The 22641-nt window shown below is 38.2% G+C and overlaps 1 protein-coding gene across 1 annotated transcript in view; it reads left to right on the top strand.

The window, feature by feature from the left end:
- The window catches only part of plekhg2 (pleckstrin homology domain containing, family G (with RhoGef domain) member 2), a 225001-nt gene that overhangs the window by 102198 nt on the left and 100162 nt on the right, over positions 1-22641 (top strand). The gene's annotated exons all lie outside the window — the stretch shown is intronic.

Genomic DNA, 22641 nt, shown 5'->3' with positions numbered 1-22641 from the left:
TTCTTGTCTTCATGAAAGAAAGGAATCTATATGTGTTAAACATGCTTGTATTATCTTTAAACACCTTTAACTTGTTAACAATATTAACTATATGTGTTAAACATGCTTGTATTGTCATTAAACACCTTTAACTTGTTAAAAATATTAACTATATGTGTTAAACATGCTTGTATTATCTTTAAACACCTTTAACTTGTTAACAATATTAACTATATGTGTTAAACATGCTTGTATTGTCATTAAACACCTTTAACTTGTTAACAATATTAACTATATGTATTAAACATACTTGTATTATCATTAAACACCTTTAATTTATTAACAATATGTGTTAAACATGCTTGTATTATCTTTAAACACCTTTAACTTGTTAACAATATTAACTATATGTATTAAACATACTTGTATTATCATTAAACACCTTTAATTTATTAACAATATTAACTATATGTGTTAAACATGCTTGCATTATCATTAAACACCTTTAAGTTGTTAACAAAAACATATATTTCATAAATAAGTAAATATAAATTATATATATGAATGAGGTAGATCCCCACGACTTGATCAATTGAAAAGTAGCTCGCCTGCAGAAAAAGTGTGAGCACTCCTGAGTTACACCCATCTGAACAGGTCAGCCACATGTTTAAAGCCCGATCACAGTTGAAATCTTGAAATGAAGGGCCTTTAATGGCCAAAACATTAACCTGGACAACATTTTAACAGCTGGTTGGCTCAGATTTTATTCTTTTCATTGCATTCACATGCTGCAGTGGACAGTGGACAATTTAGCTTCATTATTAATGCAGTATCTGAAGCACCGTCTCTACGTGTGTTTATTGACAACAGGGTTATAACCTGGACACGTTAGCTCGTCGGTATTGTAACACGTGACGTGACAACAGCGGCGGTGTTAATGAAGCACCGTCAGTGAAACGCTCGGTGAAATCGCAGATTAACGTTAAATATATGACGAGCCGCGAGCGATGCAGCTATAACTTATCTACCTACAACCTATATTACCCTCGTATTTTGATCCGGTCGGTCCGTTCTTTTACTCCGCCGTCTTCTTCTTCTTCTTCTTCTTCTTCTTCTGGCCCACCAGGTGAATTAAGTGCTATTGGCGGAGTTACAATGCATAGTAGGCTACCGCCACCTACTGCACCGGAGGTGTAACTACAAGGTACATTCACAGACAGAGTCCCATTGCTTTTATGAGCGGTCGAGCGAGTCAAAAGCCGAAAAATCCATTTGTGGCGGACGTAATTCTTTCGTGGCGGGCCGCCACAAATAAATGAATGTGTGGGAAACACTGATATATATAGCTAGAATTCACTGAAAGTCAAGTATTTCATATATATATATATATATATATATATATATATATATATATATATATATATATAATGAATGAAATACTGGAGTTGGTGAATTCTAGCTGTAAATATACTCCTCCCCTCTTAACCACGCCCCCACGCCCCACCCCCGACCACGCCCCCCCCACCCCCAACCTCCCGAAATTGGAGGTCTCAAGGTTGGCAAGTATGTTTTTAGAATGTCATTTTGTCTTGGTAACCACGGTAACTGCTGTCGACACAAAGGCGTGACGATTGATTGACTTAGTCCGGACCAATAAGTGCGGAGTAAAACGTTAGTCCCAGTCCACCCCTGCTGTGCATGCTAGCTTTTTTTTTTTTTTTTAGGTGCATGAGCCTCTCGCCAGGCGCGTGCACGCTGGTTTCCCTCCAAAAGTGTGAACTGAGTGAGAGAGAGGCGTCCGTTTGAAGTAGTATACACACTTGCATCGTCTGCCATCTCCCACACACACACACACACACACACACACACACACACACACACACACACACACACACACAGACGCAAAATGAATGGATTCTTTTTATTTGCTCAAAAATTGCACACATCTCAAACCATTACAACGTGAACACATTCAGCACCTTCAGGGAATTCATTATTGACCTACAAAATTCCACAGCACCAAAAATCCCCACATTTCCAACAATTCCACCCGTTCAATTTGCTGCGTTTTTATTAACCCCAGAAATGTGCAAAACCTAAATATCGCCAGAAGAAACTGGCAATGGAAACACCCTCTCGAATATCGCTGAAACATTTTTGCGCTCTCATGAGGTGGTTTTTGAGACGTTTCTATATTGAAGGGGGTTAGTGCATCTGCCTCACAATTAAGGCTGCAGCTAACAATTATTTTTCTATCGATTAATCTATAGATTATTTTTTTCGATTAATCGGTTAATCTATAGATTATTTTTTTCGATTAATCTATAGATTATTTTTCCTTTTACCGATTATTTTTTTTATTTAAAAAGAAGATGAAAAAATAATTTTTCAAAAGGCATGGCTTTTATTTACAAAAAAAAAAGTATGGCCACTCAGTCAACATTGACAACAACATGACAAAATATTCTGTAACAATGTAAACATTTAAAACTTTTAACATTTAACAAAATTAAAAGTAGCTTATTTGCTTTTTAATGTGCAAATATAAAAGTAAACATCCAGTGCAAATCTTAATATTCTGCAATAGTATAAGCATTTCAAAATTAAAAGTATTGCTTATTTTGCTTTAAAATGTGCAAAAATAAAGATAAACATCCAATACAAAAAAGTACAAAACGGAAATATTCTGTAACAAGTGTAAACATTTCAACAAAAGTAAAAGTATTGCTTATTTGCTAAAATGTGCAAAAATAAAGCTAAACATCTAATACAAAAAAAGTGTACAGTGTAAACATTTCAACAAAAGTAAAAGTATTGCTTATTTTGCTTAATAACACAACAATGATAGTATGATTAAAGTGAAAGTTAATTGTTGGTTTGTACATAGTATATGTAACTGTTAATGTTGTAAAAGGTATTTGCACAACTAATTAACGTTAGCGTTTGTGACACGTCTTTGTGCCGTGGGGTTCTTTCAGGACCGACAGACTGAACGCCAGACGGCTTTGTCAGGTTTACAATCTTTTAATTTTACACAAAGTCTTTTCTCTTCCAACTCTTTTCTCTTTCTTTCCTCGCTTTTCGGCTCCTCTTCCTCGCTCGCTCGTCGTCCCCTGTCTCTGTCTCTCCTCCTCTCTCGCTCCACGTCAGCTTCACTCTGGCTCCTTCCAGTCTCTCTTCCCTCTCTCTCTGCTGCTCCCCTTTTCTTCAGCGAGAGGAGATTGGTTGATCGTGCGGCGTCGCTCCCGGCGCGCCCCACCTCGCCGCTCGCTCGCCGGCCCCGCCTCTCCACAGCGTTAAAGAGGAGCGAGTCTTTGTAAACACTGAACAGGCACGCCAAACGCTCCTCTCAGAGTGAAACGGTGCTTTAGTTTATGAATTCACAACGCAGATACAAATGACACATTCATGTTTTTGTGTAATGATGACAACGTATACGCACGCGGACGATTGACTAGTTGATGGTGATGGCAAGAACGCTGTCGGTTTTCTTTTCAAATGTTCCTTCATAGCCGTTGTGCTGCTATGATAGGCCATTTCCGCTCGACACAGTGTGCATACAACAACATTATTAGGCCGTTTATTGAAATACTCCCACACTTTTGACGACTTTTGGCGTGCTTTTTCCCCTCGCTCGCATCGTCTGCTTTGCGCTCCGCCATGACAGTAGTGTGACGTAAATATACGACGCGCCGACGCACAAAAACGGAGATGAATTGTATTATTATGTTTATCTTACCTAAAAATAAATATATTTATTAATTAAAAAAAAAAAAAACTAAATTAATTTTTACTATATTTTGCTAAAAACATAAAAATTAATTTTATTTTTATTTGTATTTTTTTGTGACTCCTTATTACATCCAGCCATAGAATTATACATTAAAATAAACATATTTGAAATAATTGATTTTAAATTATCATAATAATTAATTTAAAATGACCATATTTAATTATTAAAATAATTGCTTGTTTATCAACAACTTTAGCATTTTATTCATTACATTTTGAAGCTCTCAGAAGCGAAGCAATGTTATATTCCTTAATATTTATTTATGCAAGTTTGAAGTATCAATTATCTAAACACAGTTTTGTTTGCATATTTTATATATATATATATATATATATATATATATATATATATATATATATATATATATATATATATATATATATATACATATATATATATATATATGTATGTATGTATGTGTGTGTGTGTGTGTGTGTGTGTGTGTGTGTGTATATATATATATATATATATATATATATATATATATATATATATATATATATATATATATATGTATGTATGTATGTATGTATGTATGTATGTGTGTGTGTGTGTGTGTGTGTGTATATATGTATATATGTATGAAATACTTGACTTGGTGAATTCTAGCTGTCAATATACTCCTCCCCTCTTAACCACGCCCCCACCCCCCACCTCCCGAAATCGGAGGTCTCAAGGTTGGCAAGTATGGCCATATTGGACCAAAAATACAAAAACAAATCTGTCTGGAACCGCAAAAAATTAAAAGCCATATTACATACAGATAGTGTGTCATGAGATATAAATTGAATTAAGAGGACTTAAAGGAAACTAAATGAGCTCAAATATAGCTACAAATGAGGCATAATGATGCAATATGTACATATAGCTAGCCTAAATAGCATGTTAGCATCGATTAGCTTGCAGTCATGCAGTGACCAAATATGTCTGATTAGCACTCCAACAAGTCAATAACATCAACAAAACTCACCTTTGTGGATTCATGCACAACGTTAAAAGTTTGGTGGACAAAATGAGACAGAAAAAGAAGTGGCATAAAACTCGTCCTAGAAAGTCGGGGAAAGTTATACATGTAAACAAACTACGGTGAGTTCAAAGACCGCCAAAATTAGTAGGACAAAACGGCGCTCGCCAAATACTCGAATCAGTGAAGCATGTTTAATATAAACAGTGTGCTTTGTAACAATTAGGGAGGCTTGTGTCATGTTTGTCCTCCTACAGAAACCGTATTAAAACAAAAAATAGATTTTTTTTTTCCATTTTTCATACATTTTTTAAAAAGCTCCAGAGAGCCACTAGGGCGGCGCTAAAGAGCCGCGGGTTGCCGACCCCTGGTATAGTATCTCCAGCCGTGTCCATGTGATGACATAAATTATTGTATTTTGAGAGGTGAAGTCGGACTAAGTAGGACATCACTGAAGGCCCAGAGCATAATACTACCACCACCATGCTTGACGGTAGGCTTGGTGTTCCTGGGATTAAAGGCCTCACCTTTTCTCCTCCAAACATATTGCTGGGTATTGTGGCCAAACAGCTCAAATTAATTATAAATATAAATTATTCAAGTTTGTATAAAAAAAGATAAAAAATAATTTCACATAAACAAAAAAGTGTGAATAAATTGTGGTCCCTTATTAATCTGTAAACTGTGCCAGGAATATACACATCTTTACGCTTTGATTATATTAAATTCATTATTTAGCACTAAAAAATGTTTCCAATGCATCTAATTAAATTAAAGTTTGAATAAAAAAAGATTAAAAGTAATTTCAAATAAGTGTGCATAAACTGTGGTCCCTTATTAATCCATAAACTGTGGATTGTACTAAAGAAAGTTAACTTGCATCAAATTAAATTCATGTTTGATTAAGGAAATATAAAAGATAATTTCTCACAAATAAAATAGTGTGACTATATTGTGGTCCCTAATTAATATATAAACTAATATATGAACTTCATGGAATATATGCATCTTCATGTTTTATTTCTATGACATTCATTATTTTCCACAAAAAAATGTTTCCCATGCATCAAATTACATTCAAGTTTGAATAAAAAAAGATAAATAATTTCACATAAACAAAAAAGTGTGAATAAACTGTGGTCCCTAATTAATCTATAAACTGTAATAAATTCATTATTTTGCAAAGGATTTGCAAATCATTGTATTCCATTTATATTTACATCTAACACAATTTCTCAACTCATATGGAAACGGGGTTTGTACCATAAGTCAGTGGTTCTCAAACTTTTTTTGTCATCCCCCACTTTGGACAAGGGGGAGTTTTCAAGCCCCACCTGCCCCCATCGCCCCAACAGAGCGCTAATGCCAAGCTTTAACATTTTCAAATTTATTGAACATCAAGTTGTATACATTCGAACTCAATAACATAAAATAACATTAAGTTCAATAATAAATAAAATAACTGTGCAGCTGTGGTATAACTTGCATCAAGTTCAATAATTAATAAAATAACTTCCATCAAGTTCAATAATAAATAAAACAAAAGTGTTATAACTTGCATCAAGTTCAATAATAAATCAAAAAGTGTTATAACTTGCATCACGTTCAATAATAAATCAAAAAAAGTGTTATAACTTCCATCAAGTTCAATAATAAATCAAATAACTTGCATCAAGTTCAATAATAAATCAAAAAAAGTGTTATAACTTGCATCAAGTTCAATAATAAATAAAACAAAAGTGTTATAACTTGCATCAAGTTCAATAATAAATAAATAAAGTGTTATAACTTGCATCAAGTTCAATAATAAATCAAATAATAAATCAAATAAAAGTGTTATAACTTGCATCAAGTTCAATAATAAATCAAATAACTTGCATCAAGTTCAATAATAAATCAAAAAAAGTGTTATAACTTGCATTAAGTTCAATAATAAATAAAACAAAAGTGTTATAACTTGCATCAAGTTCAATAATAAATCAAAAAAAGTGTTATAACTTGCATCAAGTTCAATAATAAATCAAAAAAAGTGTTATAACTTGCATCAAGTTCAATAATAAATAAAACAAAAGTGTTATAACTTGCATCAAGTTCAATAATAAATTGAAAAAAGTGTTATAACTTGCATCAAGTTCAATAATAAATCAAATAACTTGCATCAAGTTCAATAATAAATACAATAAAAGTGCCACTTTGCAATCTTTGCAAAAAAAAAAAAGGAGGAGCTATGCATTTGGCAAGACAGGGCAAGTGACAGCACTTTCCCCCAGGAGAGCCACCTTGTTTCACTGTGAAACAGCACGGCTGTATGATCAGCTCCCATTTCCTCACACAGTGCAGAGAACAGTCGCACTTTCAGTGGTCGTGTTTTGATCAAATTTACCGCGCTCACAACATCTGTTAAAACCTCATTGAGTTCGGGGCTGAGCTGCCTTGACGCGAGTGCTTCCCGGTGAATGACACAGTGTGCGCCCGTCACATTTTTGTTTCTCTGCAGGCGCTGGCTCTGGCTCGACGACCTTTGAGGTGCGAGTCACAAATGTATATATTTGTGTAATTGTGATCCACACATTAGCCTGCTACCCATCCGGGCGAAAGTTTGTTCCGCTTAGCCCCGCCCCCATTAGTTACTGTTGCTATGTCTGTCAAACTTTCGCTCGTAACGAGAAATATAAAGCCTAGAGTAAAAATAAGTACCGGTAATTTCCATTTATTTATATAGTGGATTTCACAGACAGAATCACAAAGTGATTTACAGTGTGTATAGAAAATGAAAGCATAGTAAAAAAAAAAAAAATCTAAGAATATAATAATTTAAAAAAAAAAATGTAAAGTGAAATTTCCTCCCGTTCCTCGCGCCCCACCTGTCATGTCTCTATTAATTAATTAATTAACTAACGCTGCCATAAGTGGACTCAACCTAACTCAGTCAAAGCAACACGATGACCTGACTTGAGTTAAGTTGAGTCAAGAAAAACGTTTTTTACATGTGTACCAACGCAGTCCTGTTGACTTACCACGTCTTTCTTCGTGCTTTCCACAGTAAACACACACACACAAATCTTGTTCTAACCGTGTTAGGGGGGGGGGACGAGAAGGAGGCGGACAGGAAGTGTCTCATAAAGCTTTTGTTACATTCCAACCCTCTGCATGCGCGTTACGACAGCGTGACCGATGGAAGTGTAGTTAGGACTTGTAGGACGTTAACAAAGCGTATCGCAAAGTGGTCCTGATCCAGTGTGTGGAATGCAAGCCGCCCCCCCCCCCCCAAACCCATTTGTGCTTTGCTGGAAATCTGGATTTGATTGAGGCTACATGATGTCACGCTTAGTGGGAATCTGAACCAATGTCCATAATAGGCCTGTGTGTGTGTGTGTGTTTAAGAACCCGAAGGCGCTCGCACAGAAAGTGGACACATTGTTTGAGAAAGTCCTCTTAGTGGGAAATAGTCAAATAAGTGAAACTGAGTGGCGTGATTCGATTTGATCCATCAAGCTGTGTCCCTTCTGGAGAAAGAGAAAATGGAGGCAACACGAGACGTTTTGCTGCTGCTGACCGCCGTCCAAGTGGGACAAGGAGCTGGAGGTGGGGGGGGTAAGGGGGAGATGATGGGATGCCAGAGTATTAGGAGGCGGAGCAAAGATGGAGAGAAAGGAGGATTGTGGGAAAAGCCAGCGGAGATAAACATGAGGATTGCGGGGAGATTTGGGGAGGTGGAGGGTGGGGGGGTGTGGGGGTCAGCAGAGAAACAAACAGACTGAAAGTGGAATGTGACAAAGACAAGTGGACCAGCCGGGAGGAAGACAAGATGGAGAACATGTTTCGACTTTATTTCACGACTACGTTTACACTGCAAAGTCATACCTGCCAACTACTCCGGTTTTCCCGTAATTAGTACGGTTTTCATCAACCTACCGTATTTTCCGCACTATAAGGCGCACCGGATTATTAGCCGCACCTTCTATGAATTACATATTTCATAATTTTGTCCACCAATAAGCCGCCCCGGACTATAAGCCGCGCCTACGCTGCGCTAAAGTGAATGTCAAAAAAACAGTCAGATAGTTCAGTCAAACTTTAATAATATATTGAAAACCAGCGTTCTAACAACTCTGTCCCAAAATGTACGCAAATGTGCAATCACAAACATAGTAAAATTCAAAATGGTGTAGAGCAATAAATAGCAACATAATGTTGCTCGAACGTTAATGTCACAACACACAAAATAAACATAGCGCTCACCTTCTGAAGTTATTCTTCATTCGTAAATCCTTCGAATTCTTCGTCTTCGGTGTCCGAATTGAAAAGTTGCGCAAGCGTGGGATCCAAAAATGGCCGGCTCCGTCTCGTCGAAGTCATCGGATTCAGTGTCGCTGTTGTTGTGCAGCAGTTCTGTGAATCCTGCCTTCCGGAAAGCTCGGACCACAGTTGTGACCGAAATATCTGCCCAGGCATTTACGATCCACTGGCAAATGTTGGCGTATGTCGTCCGGCGCTGTCTGCCCGTCTTAGTGAAGGTGTGTTCGCCTTCGGAGCTGTGTGAAAAAAGCCACCCGGCCTCTTCGCGTAAACTTCCCTTAACCACTCGCTCATCTTTTCTTCATCCATCCATCCCTTCGAGTTAGCTTTTATGATGACGCCGGCTGGAAAGGTCTCTTTTGGCAAGGTCTTCCTTTTGAATATCACCATGGGTGGAAGTTAGCATGGCAAGCTAGAACCACAGTGAAGGATGACTTCTCATTCCCTGTGGTGCGAATATTCACCGTACGTGCTCCCGTTCCACAGTGCGGTTCACAGGAATATCAGTTGCTGTGAAATACGGTAGCAATCCGTGTGCGGATGGAGAGATTGCGTCTTTTTATGAACCGGATCCTTGTCGCGTAGTAGGAGCCATTTTGTGGTCTTTACAGATGTAAACAGGAAATGAAACGTACGGTGATATCCGCGCGTTTTTTCTTTTTCTTCCGGGGGCGGGTGGTTGCTTACAGTAGAAGAAGAAGCGCTTCCTGTTCTATGGGGGCGGGTGCTTTCCTTGGCGGTTGCTTGCGTAGAAGAAGAAGCGCTTCCTGTTCTACCGGGAAAAAAGATGGCGGCTGTTTACCGAAGTTGCGAGATCGAAACTTTATGAAAATGAATCGTAATAAAGCGCACCGGGTTATAAGGCGCACTGTCAGCTTTTGAGAAAAATTGTGGTTTTTAGGTGCGCCTTATAGTGCGGAAAATACGGTATTCCGGGTTACGGTTGCAGTGATAAAAAATACGGTTTTTCATTAATTAAAAAAAAAAAATTTTTTTTAAGTTTTATTCACGAAATCGCGTAACAACAATGACAATCGACACCGCTTCCCGTAACTTCCTATCGAGCCATTCCGAATGCCATGCGCGAGGCTATTTATAGCACCGCTACCAAGCACGAGGCACCAGTTGCCATTGTTTCCAAACGAGCGAACGATCACGGAATCGGCCGGAGAAAAATGGCAAACGAGTCTTAAACCGAAAAGAAAACTGCAGTCATTCCGTGAAGAATATTCAAAAGCCTATCCGGGAATAATTATCCGTTCCAAAAAGGGCGAATTGCACCTTGTGCAGACAAGATTTTTCCATCGGACACGGAGGAATTAGCGATGTAAAAGACCACGTTGGGACAAAAAAACACAAGTCTAATGCCGTTGCTAGCGATACAAGTGGAAAACTTTCAACGTTTTTCGTCGCCCAAACAGATTCTTTGGATGTGATCAGTGCCGGCCCAAGCCTCCATGGGGCCCTAAGCAAAATTTGATTTTGGGGCCCTCTATTTCTGCCAATAATATTGATTGTTTATCATTCACACACCTACTATAAACTCATTGCGGCTCTGGCAGTGTTGTTTACATTATCCTATTGTCATCCTGGCATGTCTTTACAATTGACATGTCATTTAAAAAGATATGGGGGTGGCCCAGTTAAGAACATAAATAATACCAATGAATGAACGAATGATGTCCAGAGTGCCACATATGGTTCCTAATCTTAAAATGTAGAAAACATTCAGCTACAAGAGTGGCCTGGGGTTGAACAGTCCAAGTGATAAAGCTTTGTATTTACAGTAAAAGTGTCATCTTGTCTCATCAGTCTTGTACATATTAGTCTTTAATTACTAGTTTATATTTTTAGTTAATTGTTCATATTTAATGTTTACTTTGTACAAAGAGAGCGCAGTCTACTGAAGTTAAATTCCATGTGTGTTAAACATAACTGGACAATAAAGCTGATTCTGATTCACTTTATTATTTTTGGTAACAAAAACCTGAAACAGCAATGTGCAAAAATGTTGACCTAAAATTGTGTTTTTGTACAATAATATATCTTTGATCATTTAGAAATCATCAGTCAGACTCGTACATGCAAAAAATAAAAAAATAATAATTTTTTGTTAATTGCTTTTGGGGGCCCCCTGGTGGCCGCGGGGCCCTAAGCCAGCGCTTAGTACGCTTATGCCTTGGGCCGGCCCTGGATGTGATAAATGCCGAAGTTTTATTTACGGAGGCAATAATTGAGCATGGACATGATAGAATAAATTTGGATTTTAGCCACAAAAAGGTAATGACACCAATGTTATCTATTGGAATTGTTTAGTACTGTTATACTGTTAAAAGTGTTTATACTATTTATGCTTTCAAGTCCAAGTTGAAGAAATCTTGTTAAATGTTGACAGCATAACTACCAAAATACAGAAGTATGTCCTTAATATTTTTGCGGTGCTATTTCTGTTGAAAAGTTAAAATGATTACATTAGAGATGTGATGTGCCACTTTTCAAGTGTCTAATGGCTTAAATTAATTTGCATTAATTTTTCATATTTTGAATTCTTACAAAAAAACTACATTTGAATTGTAATTCCATGCTATTGACAGGACTATTAATTTTAATGAAGTTAGCTTACCATGTTTACAGTATGATAATTGTGATAGAAATGTGAATTTTAGGCACAGAATATTTTTTTTACAATTGAACAAGGCAGTAGATTATACAAGCTTGGACAGAAAGTTAATAATGACACCAATTTTTTTTTGAATGGAATTGTTTATTACTGTTTTACCATTTGTTTACTGTAAAAAGTGTTTATACTTTCAATTAACAAATTGAAGTCTTGTGAAAGGTTGACAGGATAACTGGCATTAACTGTCAAAATAATTTCAAACTATTGAAGTTAGCTTACAGAATAAACATGTCAATCAACCCATATGATTTTTGCTGTAATATTTTTTGTTTTGAAAAGTCACTGTGACTGATAGAAAAGTGATGGTTTTAGCAACATTTTAACCTGTCTGAATGCTAATAATCATTTTGCGTCGCCTGAACCCCCCACCAGGACTTTGGACCCTGGCTACTAGGTTTTTCTGATTTCAAAAGTTGGCAGGTATGCAAAGTGGCTCAAATCGGGTTTTTTACGACATCTGATTTTTTTATTTTTTTCCAGCTGACTGTTTTTACACTGCAAGTACAAAGTGATCTTTATCAGACTCCAGTGTAAACACGCACGGACATCAATGTGACCCCAATGTGGCCCCAATGTGGCCCCCAAAGTGGCCTCGACGTCACTTGCATGTGCGGTTCGATAAAGTGAATACAAAGGAAGTTGACCGGGAGGAAGTCGCTACTACTACAAAATAATATAAAAGTTGCCACACCTTAAAAATGTGTTTTTTTTCTACCTGAAAGTAAATAAAAGTAATATAATGTATGGATGGATGTATATAGTGTAGGGTTGTACAGTATAGTAGGTATTAGAGATGCGCGGATAGGCAATTATTGTCACGTTCAAACACTGAGGACATCTATTAAACAAGACAAAAGGCAAGGAATCAAACAGAGACAGAATTCAATTTGGACTCAATATTGAGGAGAGACATGGCCACTGCACTCTCTGTACAGTCCTGCACCACGCTCTGACGAAGAAGGTTTTCGTCTCCTCTTTATTACAATATTCAATATTCACGCACCAACACATGTCTCAGCAGGAATGGGAAGTATTTAAAACAGTCATTGTTTTCGGTCGCTTTGAAGACCAAGAAGTGGGATTTCTCGGGCTTGGGCTCTTCCTGGATCCAGCTGGGGCAGGTGTTGGAGGACAATGGATAACCCCTCCCGTCTCCTGACCACAGTTGCTTCAAAAGGGCAGCGGGTCGTAAATAGCGTTGACCTCGGTTACCAAACAGTTGGAAGAGAGTTTGTGAAATACTTCAGAGAGAGTTCGTTTAACACTTCAAAGAGAGTTCCTCTTGAAGTTGAGCAGATCCTGCCATCTGTCCGTGTTGAAATCACAGTGGCGTTTCACGAGCCTTCTTCCTCTTGTTAGGCCTCGAAAGACAGCATTCATAATACAACGTTTCTTTTGTGATAACTTACAAACAATTATTCCAACAATTATTTCATCCGCAACCGCATCACAAAAGTCGTCAACCATCCGCCATCCACCCGAACTAACATTTAATCAAAACCGCTCCCGCCCGCCATCCGCCACCCGCCCGTTGTTATATATCTAATATAGACGATGCAAGGCATTAGTGAGGTTATAAAGCTTTTGCCTGTTAAAGAAAGGAGACTGATCCAATGTAGCAGAGACATTCAATGCGTGCCACGCTGTCACGGCCCAGACGCACACCAGTGCGCAATCATCTGGGAGCCGCGCCGAGCGCACCTCCAAGCGCGCTCGCGCCACTCAAACTGCTGCAGGCAGCTGCGTTCTATCTTTTTTTAACATCCTGTGGCACTCTTCCGGGACCACGGCGGACGAAACCGCTCATGCTCAGGGTGTTTGTGGAGGTTCGGGGTTTTGCACAAATGTGATGCACCATGTTAGATGTCCCGGTTTTGTGACTGTCGTAGACATAAACAGCGTCGCAGCTCTTGCAAATCACGTAGCCAGCATTACTATCATCCTGATTCACAACCTCATCAAAACGAGTCCACGCTGAACTTTTCTGGCCTTTTTTTCCCCTGGTCTTTAGTATTCCCTTTTTTAGTTTGTCGCGTACCACGTTTGCTGCCGGCGTTGCCATCTCTTTTTTTTTTTTTTCTTCTTCTGTTGTGGCATATGCTGCAGGTGCCTGCTCGTTTTTCGTATGTGGGTAACAACATTTAACTATGTATATATATTTCCGAATTGGTTTAACTGCCACCCGCCTGAATCTATTTAAAATCAATTTTTTTTTTTATTTCAACCGCCCGACCCGACCCGCGGATAAAATCTAATTTTTTTTTTATTTCAACCGCCCGACCCGCGGATAATCCGCGGACTCCGCGGTTGTGTCCGCAAACCGCGCATCTCTAGTAGGTATTAATACGGTATTAGTATAGTACCGCGATACTAATGAATCATATTCGGTACTATACCCCCCTCCCGCGCCCTAGTCCTCGTCACGTCATGACATTGCTGGTTTACGAGCAGAGGAGCATGTTCGGCAGTGCACAATCACTGAGTACTTACAAGCAGACACAGTGTGTAGACAGAAAAGGGAGAACGGAAGCATTTTGGCGTAAAAACTAACGATAATGAAGTTATAACACTGAAACGCCCATTGGAAAAGGTCCTGTAAGACATGGATCGATACCTAAATTTGTGGTATCATCCAAAACTAATGCAAAGTATCAAACAACCGAAGAATACGTGATTATTACATTTTAACAGAAGTGTAGATAGAACATGTTAAAAGAGAAAGTAAGCAGATATTAACAGTAAATGAACAAGTACAAACCCCGTTTCCATATGAGTTGGGAAATTGTGTTAGATGTAAATATAAACGGAATACAATGATTTGCCAATCATTTTCAACCCATATTCAGTTGAATATGCTACAAAGACAACGGTAGTAGTTGGGAAAGGGCATGTTCACCACTGTGTTACATGGCCTTTCCTTTTAACAACACTCAGTAAACGTTTGGGAACCGAGGAGACACATTTTTGAAGCTTCTCAGGTGGAATTATTTCCCATTCTTGCTTGATGTACAGCTTAAGTTGTTCAACAGTCCGGGGGTCTCCGTTGTGCTATTTTAGGCTTCATAATGCGCCACACATTTTCAATGGGAGACAGGTCTGGACTGCAGGCGGGCCAGTCTAGTACCCGCACTCTTTTGCTATGAAGCCACGTTGATGTAACAACGTGGCTTGGCATTGTCTCGCTGAAATAAGCAGGGGCGTCCATGGTAACGTTGCTTGGATGGCAACATATGTTGCTCCAAAACCTGTATGTACCTTTCAGCATTAATGGCGCCTTCACAGATGTGTAAGTTACCCATGCCTTGGGCACTAATACACCCCCATACCATCACAGATGCTGGCTTTTCAACTTTACGCCTATAACAATCCGGATGGTTCTTTTCCTCTTTGGTCTGGAGGACACGACGTCCACAGTTTCCAAAAACAATTTGAAATGTGGACTCGTCAGACCACAGAACACTTTTCCACTTTGTATCAGTCCATCTTAGATGAGCTCAGGCCCAGCGAAGCCCACAGCGTTTCTGGGTGTTGTTGATAAACAGTTTTCGCCTTGCATAGGAGAGTTTTAACTTGCACTTATAGATGCAGCGACCAACTATAGTTACTGACAGTGGGTTTCTGAAGTGTTCCTGAGCCCATGTGGTGATATCCTTTACACACTGATGTCACTTGTTGATGCAGTACAGCCTGAGGGATGGAAGGTCACGGGCTTAGCTGCTTACGTGCAGTGATTTCTCCAGATTCTCTGAACCCTTTGATGATGTTACGGACGGTTGATGGTGAAATCCCTAAATTCCTTGCAATAGCTGGTTGAGAAAGGTTTTTCTTAAACTGTTCAACAATTTGCTCACGCATCTGTTGACAAAGTGGTGACCCTCGCCCCATCCTTGTTTGTGAATGACTGAGCATTTCATGGAATCTACTTTTATACCCAATCATGGCACCCACCTGTTCCCAATTAGCTTTTATCTTCTATATTCCATCTTTTACCTGTAATAACATTTAATTTACCTTCTTTTACCTTCTATTTAACTTATTTTACATTTTATTCATTTTATTTTATCTTCCAATTATTGTATTTACCTTCAATATTCCTTCTTTTTATTTCAATTGTATTTACATTTTATTTACCTTCTATATTCCTTATTTTACCTTTTATTTAGCTTCTATTTACCTTTTATTTACCTTCTTTGACCATCTTTTACCTTGTTCTATCTTCTTTTACCTCGTCTTTTCTTTATTTACCATACTTATTCCTTCTTTTACCTGTAATAAAATATAATTGACCTTCTTTTACCTTCTGTATTCCTTCTTTTACCTGTAATATAATTTATTCTACCTTCTTTTACCTTCTAATTAACTTATTTTGCCTTCTACATTCTTTCTTTTACCTTTAATTGAACTTTTATTCACTTTTTATTTGCCTATTTTTACTGTCTTTTACCTTGGTTTATCTTATTTGACTTATTATATTTCTTCTTTTACCTGTAATAAAATGTATTTTACCTTCTTTTATCTTCTATATTCTATCTTTTACCTGTAATAACATTTAATTTACCTTCTTTTACCTTCTATTTAACTTATTTTACATTTTATTCATTTTATTTTATCTTCCAATTATTGTATTTACCTTCAATATTCATTCTTTTTATTTAAATTCTGTTTAAATAAGTGTTTGATGAGCATTCCTCAACTTTATCAGTATTTATTGCCACCTTTCCCAACTTCTTTGTCACGTGTTGCTGGCATCAAATTCTAAAGTTAATGATTATTTGCAAAAAGAAAAATGTTTATCAGTTTGAACATCAAATATGTTGTCTTTGTAGCATATTCAACTGAATATGGGTTGAAAATGATTTGCAAATCATTGTATTCCGTTTATATTTACATCTAACACAATTTCCCAACTCATATGGAAACGGGGTTTGTAGATTAATAATCCATTTTTGCAGTTTGTCCGTAATAATTTAGACAAAATAATAGAATGATAAATGACACACTATGTTAGCAGACATACTGACATAGTGTTGATTACCCAGCAGAAACAAGACATCAAAAAAACGTCGAGAACTTGTTGGATTAAGTCCTGATGTTGAGCAACTCAAATTTAACATTGGAACAACATGCTTTTTGAGGACGTTGATTCAATAACGGGTTGTGACGTCGATTTGACCTTTGACATTTGGTCATTTCCCAACCAACAACACGGATCCAACGTTAGACATCAATCTTGTCCCAATTCACAACACAACTACCGTATTTTCCGCACCATAAGCCGCCCTGGGTTATAAGCCGCGCCTTCAATGAACGGCATATTTCAAAACTTTGTCCACCTATAAGCCGCCCCGTGTTATAAGCCGCATCTAACTGCGCTAAAGGGAATGTCAAAAAAACAGTCAGATAGGTCAGTCAAACTTTAATAATATATTAAAAACCAGCGTGATGTGGGCGCGCATGGAGTCGTATATCAACATGGACGGAGCTGCGTGAAAAAAGCCACCCGGCCTCTTCGCGTAAACTTACCTTAACCACTCGCTCACCTTTTCTTCATCCATCCATCCCTTCGAGTTAGCTTTTATGATGATGCCGGCTGGAAAGGTCTCTTTTGGCAAGGTCTTCCTTTTGAATATCACCATGGGTGGAAGTTTCTGGCCATTAGCATGGCAAGCTAGAACCACAGTGAAGGATGACTTCTCATTCCCTGTGGTGCGAATATTCACCGTACGTGCTCCCGTTGTATCCACAGTGCGGTTCACAGGAATATCAAAAGTCAGTGGAACCTCGTCCATGTTGATAATGTTCTCTGGCCGGATCTTTTTTTCAGCTATCTTGTTTTTACAATATGCACGGAAAGTAGCCAGCTTTTCTTGAAAGTCTTTAGGCAGTTGCTGTGAAATAGTAGTCCGTGTGCGGATGGAGAGATTGCGTCTTTTCATGAACCGTAAACCTGTCGCTTAGTAGGAGCCATTTTGTGGTCTTTACAGATGTAAACACACAAAGGAAATGAAACGTAATATCCGCGCGCTTCTTCTTCTTCTTCGGGGGCGGGTGGTTGCTTACAGTACAAGAAGAAGCGCTTCCTCTTCTATGGGGGCGGGTGCTTACCTTGGCGGTTGCTTGCGTAGAAGAAGAAGCACTTCCTCTTCTACGGGGAAAAAAGATGGCGGCTGTTTACCGTAGTTGCGAGACCGAAACTTTATGAAAATGAATCTTAATATTAATCCATATATAAAGCGCACCGGGTTATAAGCCGCACTGTCAGCTTTTGAGAAAATTTGTGGTTTTTAGGTGCGGCTAATAGTGCGGAAAATACGGTATTTTGCAACGTTGTTTCGAAGTCAGTTTTGAAGGACATGTATGTATGTATTTAATTTTGTATCAATGTCTTGTACCTGCTGGGATAGCATTGCATCGTGTAGCATTGCACAGCGTTGTGTTGCATTGCGCAGTGTTGCATTGCAATATGTTGCATTGCGTTGTGTTGCATAGCGTTGTGTTGCATAACAGATTACTCTTCATTCACAATTGAAGTTAAAAAGAGGCTTTGGAGCAATCAAAGCTGCTCACACAGTCAATAAGGTGGCCACCTTGTTTGACACATCAACTTAATGTGTATTATATTTATCTATGAGTGCATTTTTGTTGTAAATTGTGAGGTGTGTCTGTTAAAATCATGGTTGTTTTTACAAATGATGACAGATGTGAACAAGAGCATGTATTGTCCTTTGTGTGATGATGTAAATGTGGTGTGGTTGTATTGTATATTAAGTATGTGTCCATGAAAGGGCATTTTATGACTTTTCTTGATTTGATTACATGCTATAGTATGATTTTATTGTCATAATTTTATTGCATGATTTTTGTATCCTTTTAATTTAGGTAGCCAGGGACTGCAGATGGAAATGAGCTATTTAGCTATAATCTGGTACAGAACATATCTGTCTTTGAGCTGAATGTTTCTGTGCATTGTCCCTTCAAATAAAGACTAAACTAAAATAGCGTTGTGTTGCACAGCATTTATGATAGTTATAATTTATAATAGTTATATTAATATTTTATATATTTTTTCAAATTAATTAATAATTATTCATTATTAATTAAATGAATGTATTCGTATATTGTTTGTATGTATTTATATGTATATGTATATAAATATATACATATACATATACATACAGTACATACATATATGCACATACTTTATATACCGCATATACTATATATATATATATATATATATATATATATATATATATATATATATATATATATATATATCAGTGACGTGCAGTCACTAGAGGAAAGAAAGAAAAAGAAAAAAAATGTAATTTTTTTTTTTTTTTTATTAAATTGTTTTATGTATCCAGTGATTATACTATAAAGTTATTTTCCATTTAACTTCACCCATTTTAGATTATTTCTATTTAAAATCGCTGAATTTTCACATTTGCCGTTCAAATACTGAGAAGAGACGGTGCGGTGAACAGCAGCCAGTCGAGGCACGTCACTCAGTGCCTCAACATGGACGGACTCGGCTAACTGCTGGTCTGCTGTGCAGTGAGACCGTATTGCTATATGAACTATATTATACATTTCCATAGTTTAGTTAGCTGAGGTATATAATGTACAGTGTATTTTGTCAACAACTGTATGTGTGTAAAGTATTTCTTGTGCTGAGCGATCATAAAACGGCTGCAAAAGACGCACTGTGTGAGGCTCGCCTCCTGCACCCCCGCCGTAGAATGCACGGCAACCCCTGACGTGAGTGTTATATCAACTAAAGCACACACTTAAACGTTCCATGTGCAAGATTGAATCTATTTTAAAAAGTTATTTCATAAGAAGCCAAAAAGTGCAAAAACAATAATGTTCGTGTTGGCGGAGTTGTGAATGACTGGGTCACAACATTAGGTACACCTGCAGACTGCAGGTGTATCTAATTCACAACTCCTCCAACACGAACATTATTGTTTTTCCACTTTTTGGCTTCTTATTAAATAACTTTTGTAACCTATTTTTATGGACTTTCCTCTTTGTGATGTTAAGTTCCTGTTATGCGCTGTTATACAGTATATGCCTTGAGCTCTTATTTTGAAGGCGCTAAGAGCGGAAGTGACGACACGTTGGAGTGGAGCGGAAGTTTTTGAAAGAAGGTAAATAAAGTGGTCCTCGTGTAAACTGGAGCCTCCGTGTTTGTTATTTTGTAGTTTCATACAGTATAGGCGACATTTATAAACCCTCGGTTACACTTTTTTAAATAGATTCAATCTTGCACGTGGAAAGTTTAAGTGAGGGCTTTAGTTGATATAACACTCTCGTCAGGGATTGCATTAATCCAGTACAATAGCGGCTCATGGATTTATTTTTTAAGTAAAGGTAAGACCATAATAACGTTTTTTTTATTAAATGTGCTTTTTTGTGTGCTACAGTTTGTATGTGTAAAGTTAAAGTTAAGTTAAAGTAGCAATGATTGTCACACACACACTAGGTGTAATGAAATGTGTCCTCTGCATTTGACCCATCCCCTTGATCACCCCCTGGGAGGTGAGGGGAGCAGTGGGCAGCAGCGGCGCCGCGCCTGGGAATCATTTTTGGTGATTTATTAACCCCCAATTCCAAGCCTTGATGCTGAGTGCCAAGCAGGGAAGAATGCTGGTATGAGCTTTTAAACATAACCCGTTAACTGCTGCCAATCAAATGGTGAATAAGATACTCTTTAGGGTTCATATGTTTGTAAATCTGACTGTGATGAAGTCAGTGCCTCACCAGCCATCAACCTCACCGCACGTCACTGATATATATATATATATATATATATATATATATATATATATATATATATATATATATATATATATAATATATATATATGTATGTGTGGGAAAAAAATCACAAGACTATTTCATCTCTACAGGCCTGTTTCATGAGGGGGGGTACCCTCAATCGTCAGGAGATTTTAATGGGAGCATTCGCATACCATGGTTTATATAGGGCACAGAGTGGGTGGGTACAGGCTCGCCTAGGGGCGTGGTGATTGGCTCATGTGTTACCTAGGAGGTGTTTCCGTCTATGGCGGCATGTTGTTACAATTTCGCTGCGCTTGTTGAGGGATGACAGGTCTGGACGGTAAATAATAAACAGTTTCTCTTTCAAGCATAGGTTGCATCTTTTATTACCACTATTGTAAGGTGTGCTAGATGCAAGAATTTGCCATGTTATTGAATATTCAACATTATTGTCTTTGAGGTCCCAAATGTGTTTGCTGAGTTCTGTGGTATTTCGCAGGTTTTTGTTCCTGAAAGAAGCCTTGTGATTGTTCCATCTGGTTTTGAATTCTCCCTCGGTTAATCCTACATATGTGTTGGATGTGTTAATGTCCTTGCGTATTACCTTAGATTGGTAGACAACTGATGTTTGTAAGCATCCCCCGTTGAGACGGCAATCAGGTTTCTTTCGACAATTACATCCTTTGTTGGTTTTTTTTGGAGTCGCTCTGTCTGAGGGCCGACGGCTCATTTGCAATTGTTTTGTTGTGGTTTGAGATGATTTGTCGTATATTGTTCATGCAGCTGTAGCTCAATTTAATGTTGTTCTTGTTGAATACTTTTCTTAGGATGTTGTCTTTGGGAAAGTGTTTGTCAATCAGATTGAGGAATTTGTGTCCAATGTTCGTTGAGACGTTTTTGCTGTATGGGGGGTTGTACCAGATGATGTCGTTTCGTTTTCTGTTCTTTTTTGGCTGGTTTCCTGGCGTGGGTTCATAGGTGAGGGTGAAATTGTATCCGCTTTCATCAAGGGCTTTTTGGTACGGGGGGGTTGCTTGGTCAAATTCAGCTTTGCTAGATGACAGCATCGATAGCCTTTTATTGATTCCGGTAGGTATTCTTTTCGTGGTGGTGGGTGGGTGGTTGCTGTCATGGTGCACGTATTGGAGTGTTGTGTTGGGTTTCGTGAATGGTTGGTAGCTGTTATTTCTCAGGTTGAAAGTGACGTCAAGGAAGTTGACGGTTTGCTTGTTGGCTTCAATCGTGATCCGTAGGCCGTTCTCTTTGAAAATTTGGCATATTGCGCTCTACTACGGTATCGAGCACTATTTTTTTGGATAACCTTATTAAGACATATATATATATATATATATATATATATATATATATATATATAGATATAGATATAGATATAGATATATATATATATATATATATAGATATAGATATAGATATATATATTAGAGATGCGCGGTTTGCGGACACAACCGCGGATTATCCGCGGGTCGGGCGGTTGAAATAAAAAAAAATTAGATTTTATCCGCGGGTCGGGTCGGGCGGTTGAAATAAAAAAAAATTAGATTTTAAATAGATTCAGGCAGGTGGCAGTTAAACCAATTGGGAAATATATATACATAGTTAAATGTTGTTAGCCACATACGAAAAACGAGCAGGCACCTGCAGCATATGCCACAACAGAAGAAGAAGAAAAAAAGAGATGGCAACGCCGGCAGCAAAAGGGAATACTAAAGACCAGGGGGAAAAAAGGCCAGAAAAGTTCAGCGTGGACTCGTTTCTATGAGGTTGTAAATCAGGATGATAGTAATGCTGGCTGCGTGATTTGCAAGAGCTGCGACGCTGTTTATGTCTACGACAGTCACAAAACCGGGACATCTAACATGGTGCATCACATTTGTGCAAAACCCCGAACCTCCACAAACACCCTGAGCATGAGCAGTTTCGTCCGCCGTGATCCCAGAAGAGTGCCACAGGATGTTAAAACAAGATAGAACGCAGCTGCCTGCAGCAGTTTGAGTGGCGCGAGCGCGCTTGGAGGTGCGCTCAGTGCGGCTCCCAGATGATTGCGCACTGGTGTGCGTCTGGGCCGTGACAGCGTGGCACGCATTGAATGTCTCTGCTACATTGGATCAGTCTCCTTTCT

This window comes from Nerophis lumbriciformis, linkage group LG17 (assembly GCF_033978685.3).
Source record: "Nerophis lumbriciformis linkage group LG17, RoL_Nlum_v2.1, whole genome shotgun sequence".
Taxonomy (NCBI): domain Eukaryota; kingdom Metazoa; phylum Chordata; class Actinopteri; order Syngnathiformes; family Syngnathidae; genus Nerophis; species Nerophis lumbriciformis.
This window is presented reverse-complemented; position numbering and strand designations above follow the sequence as displayed.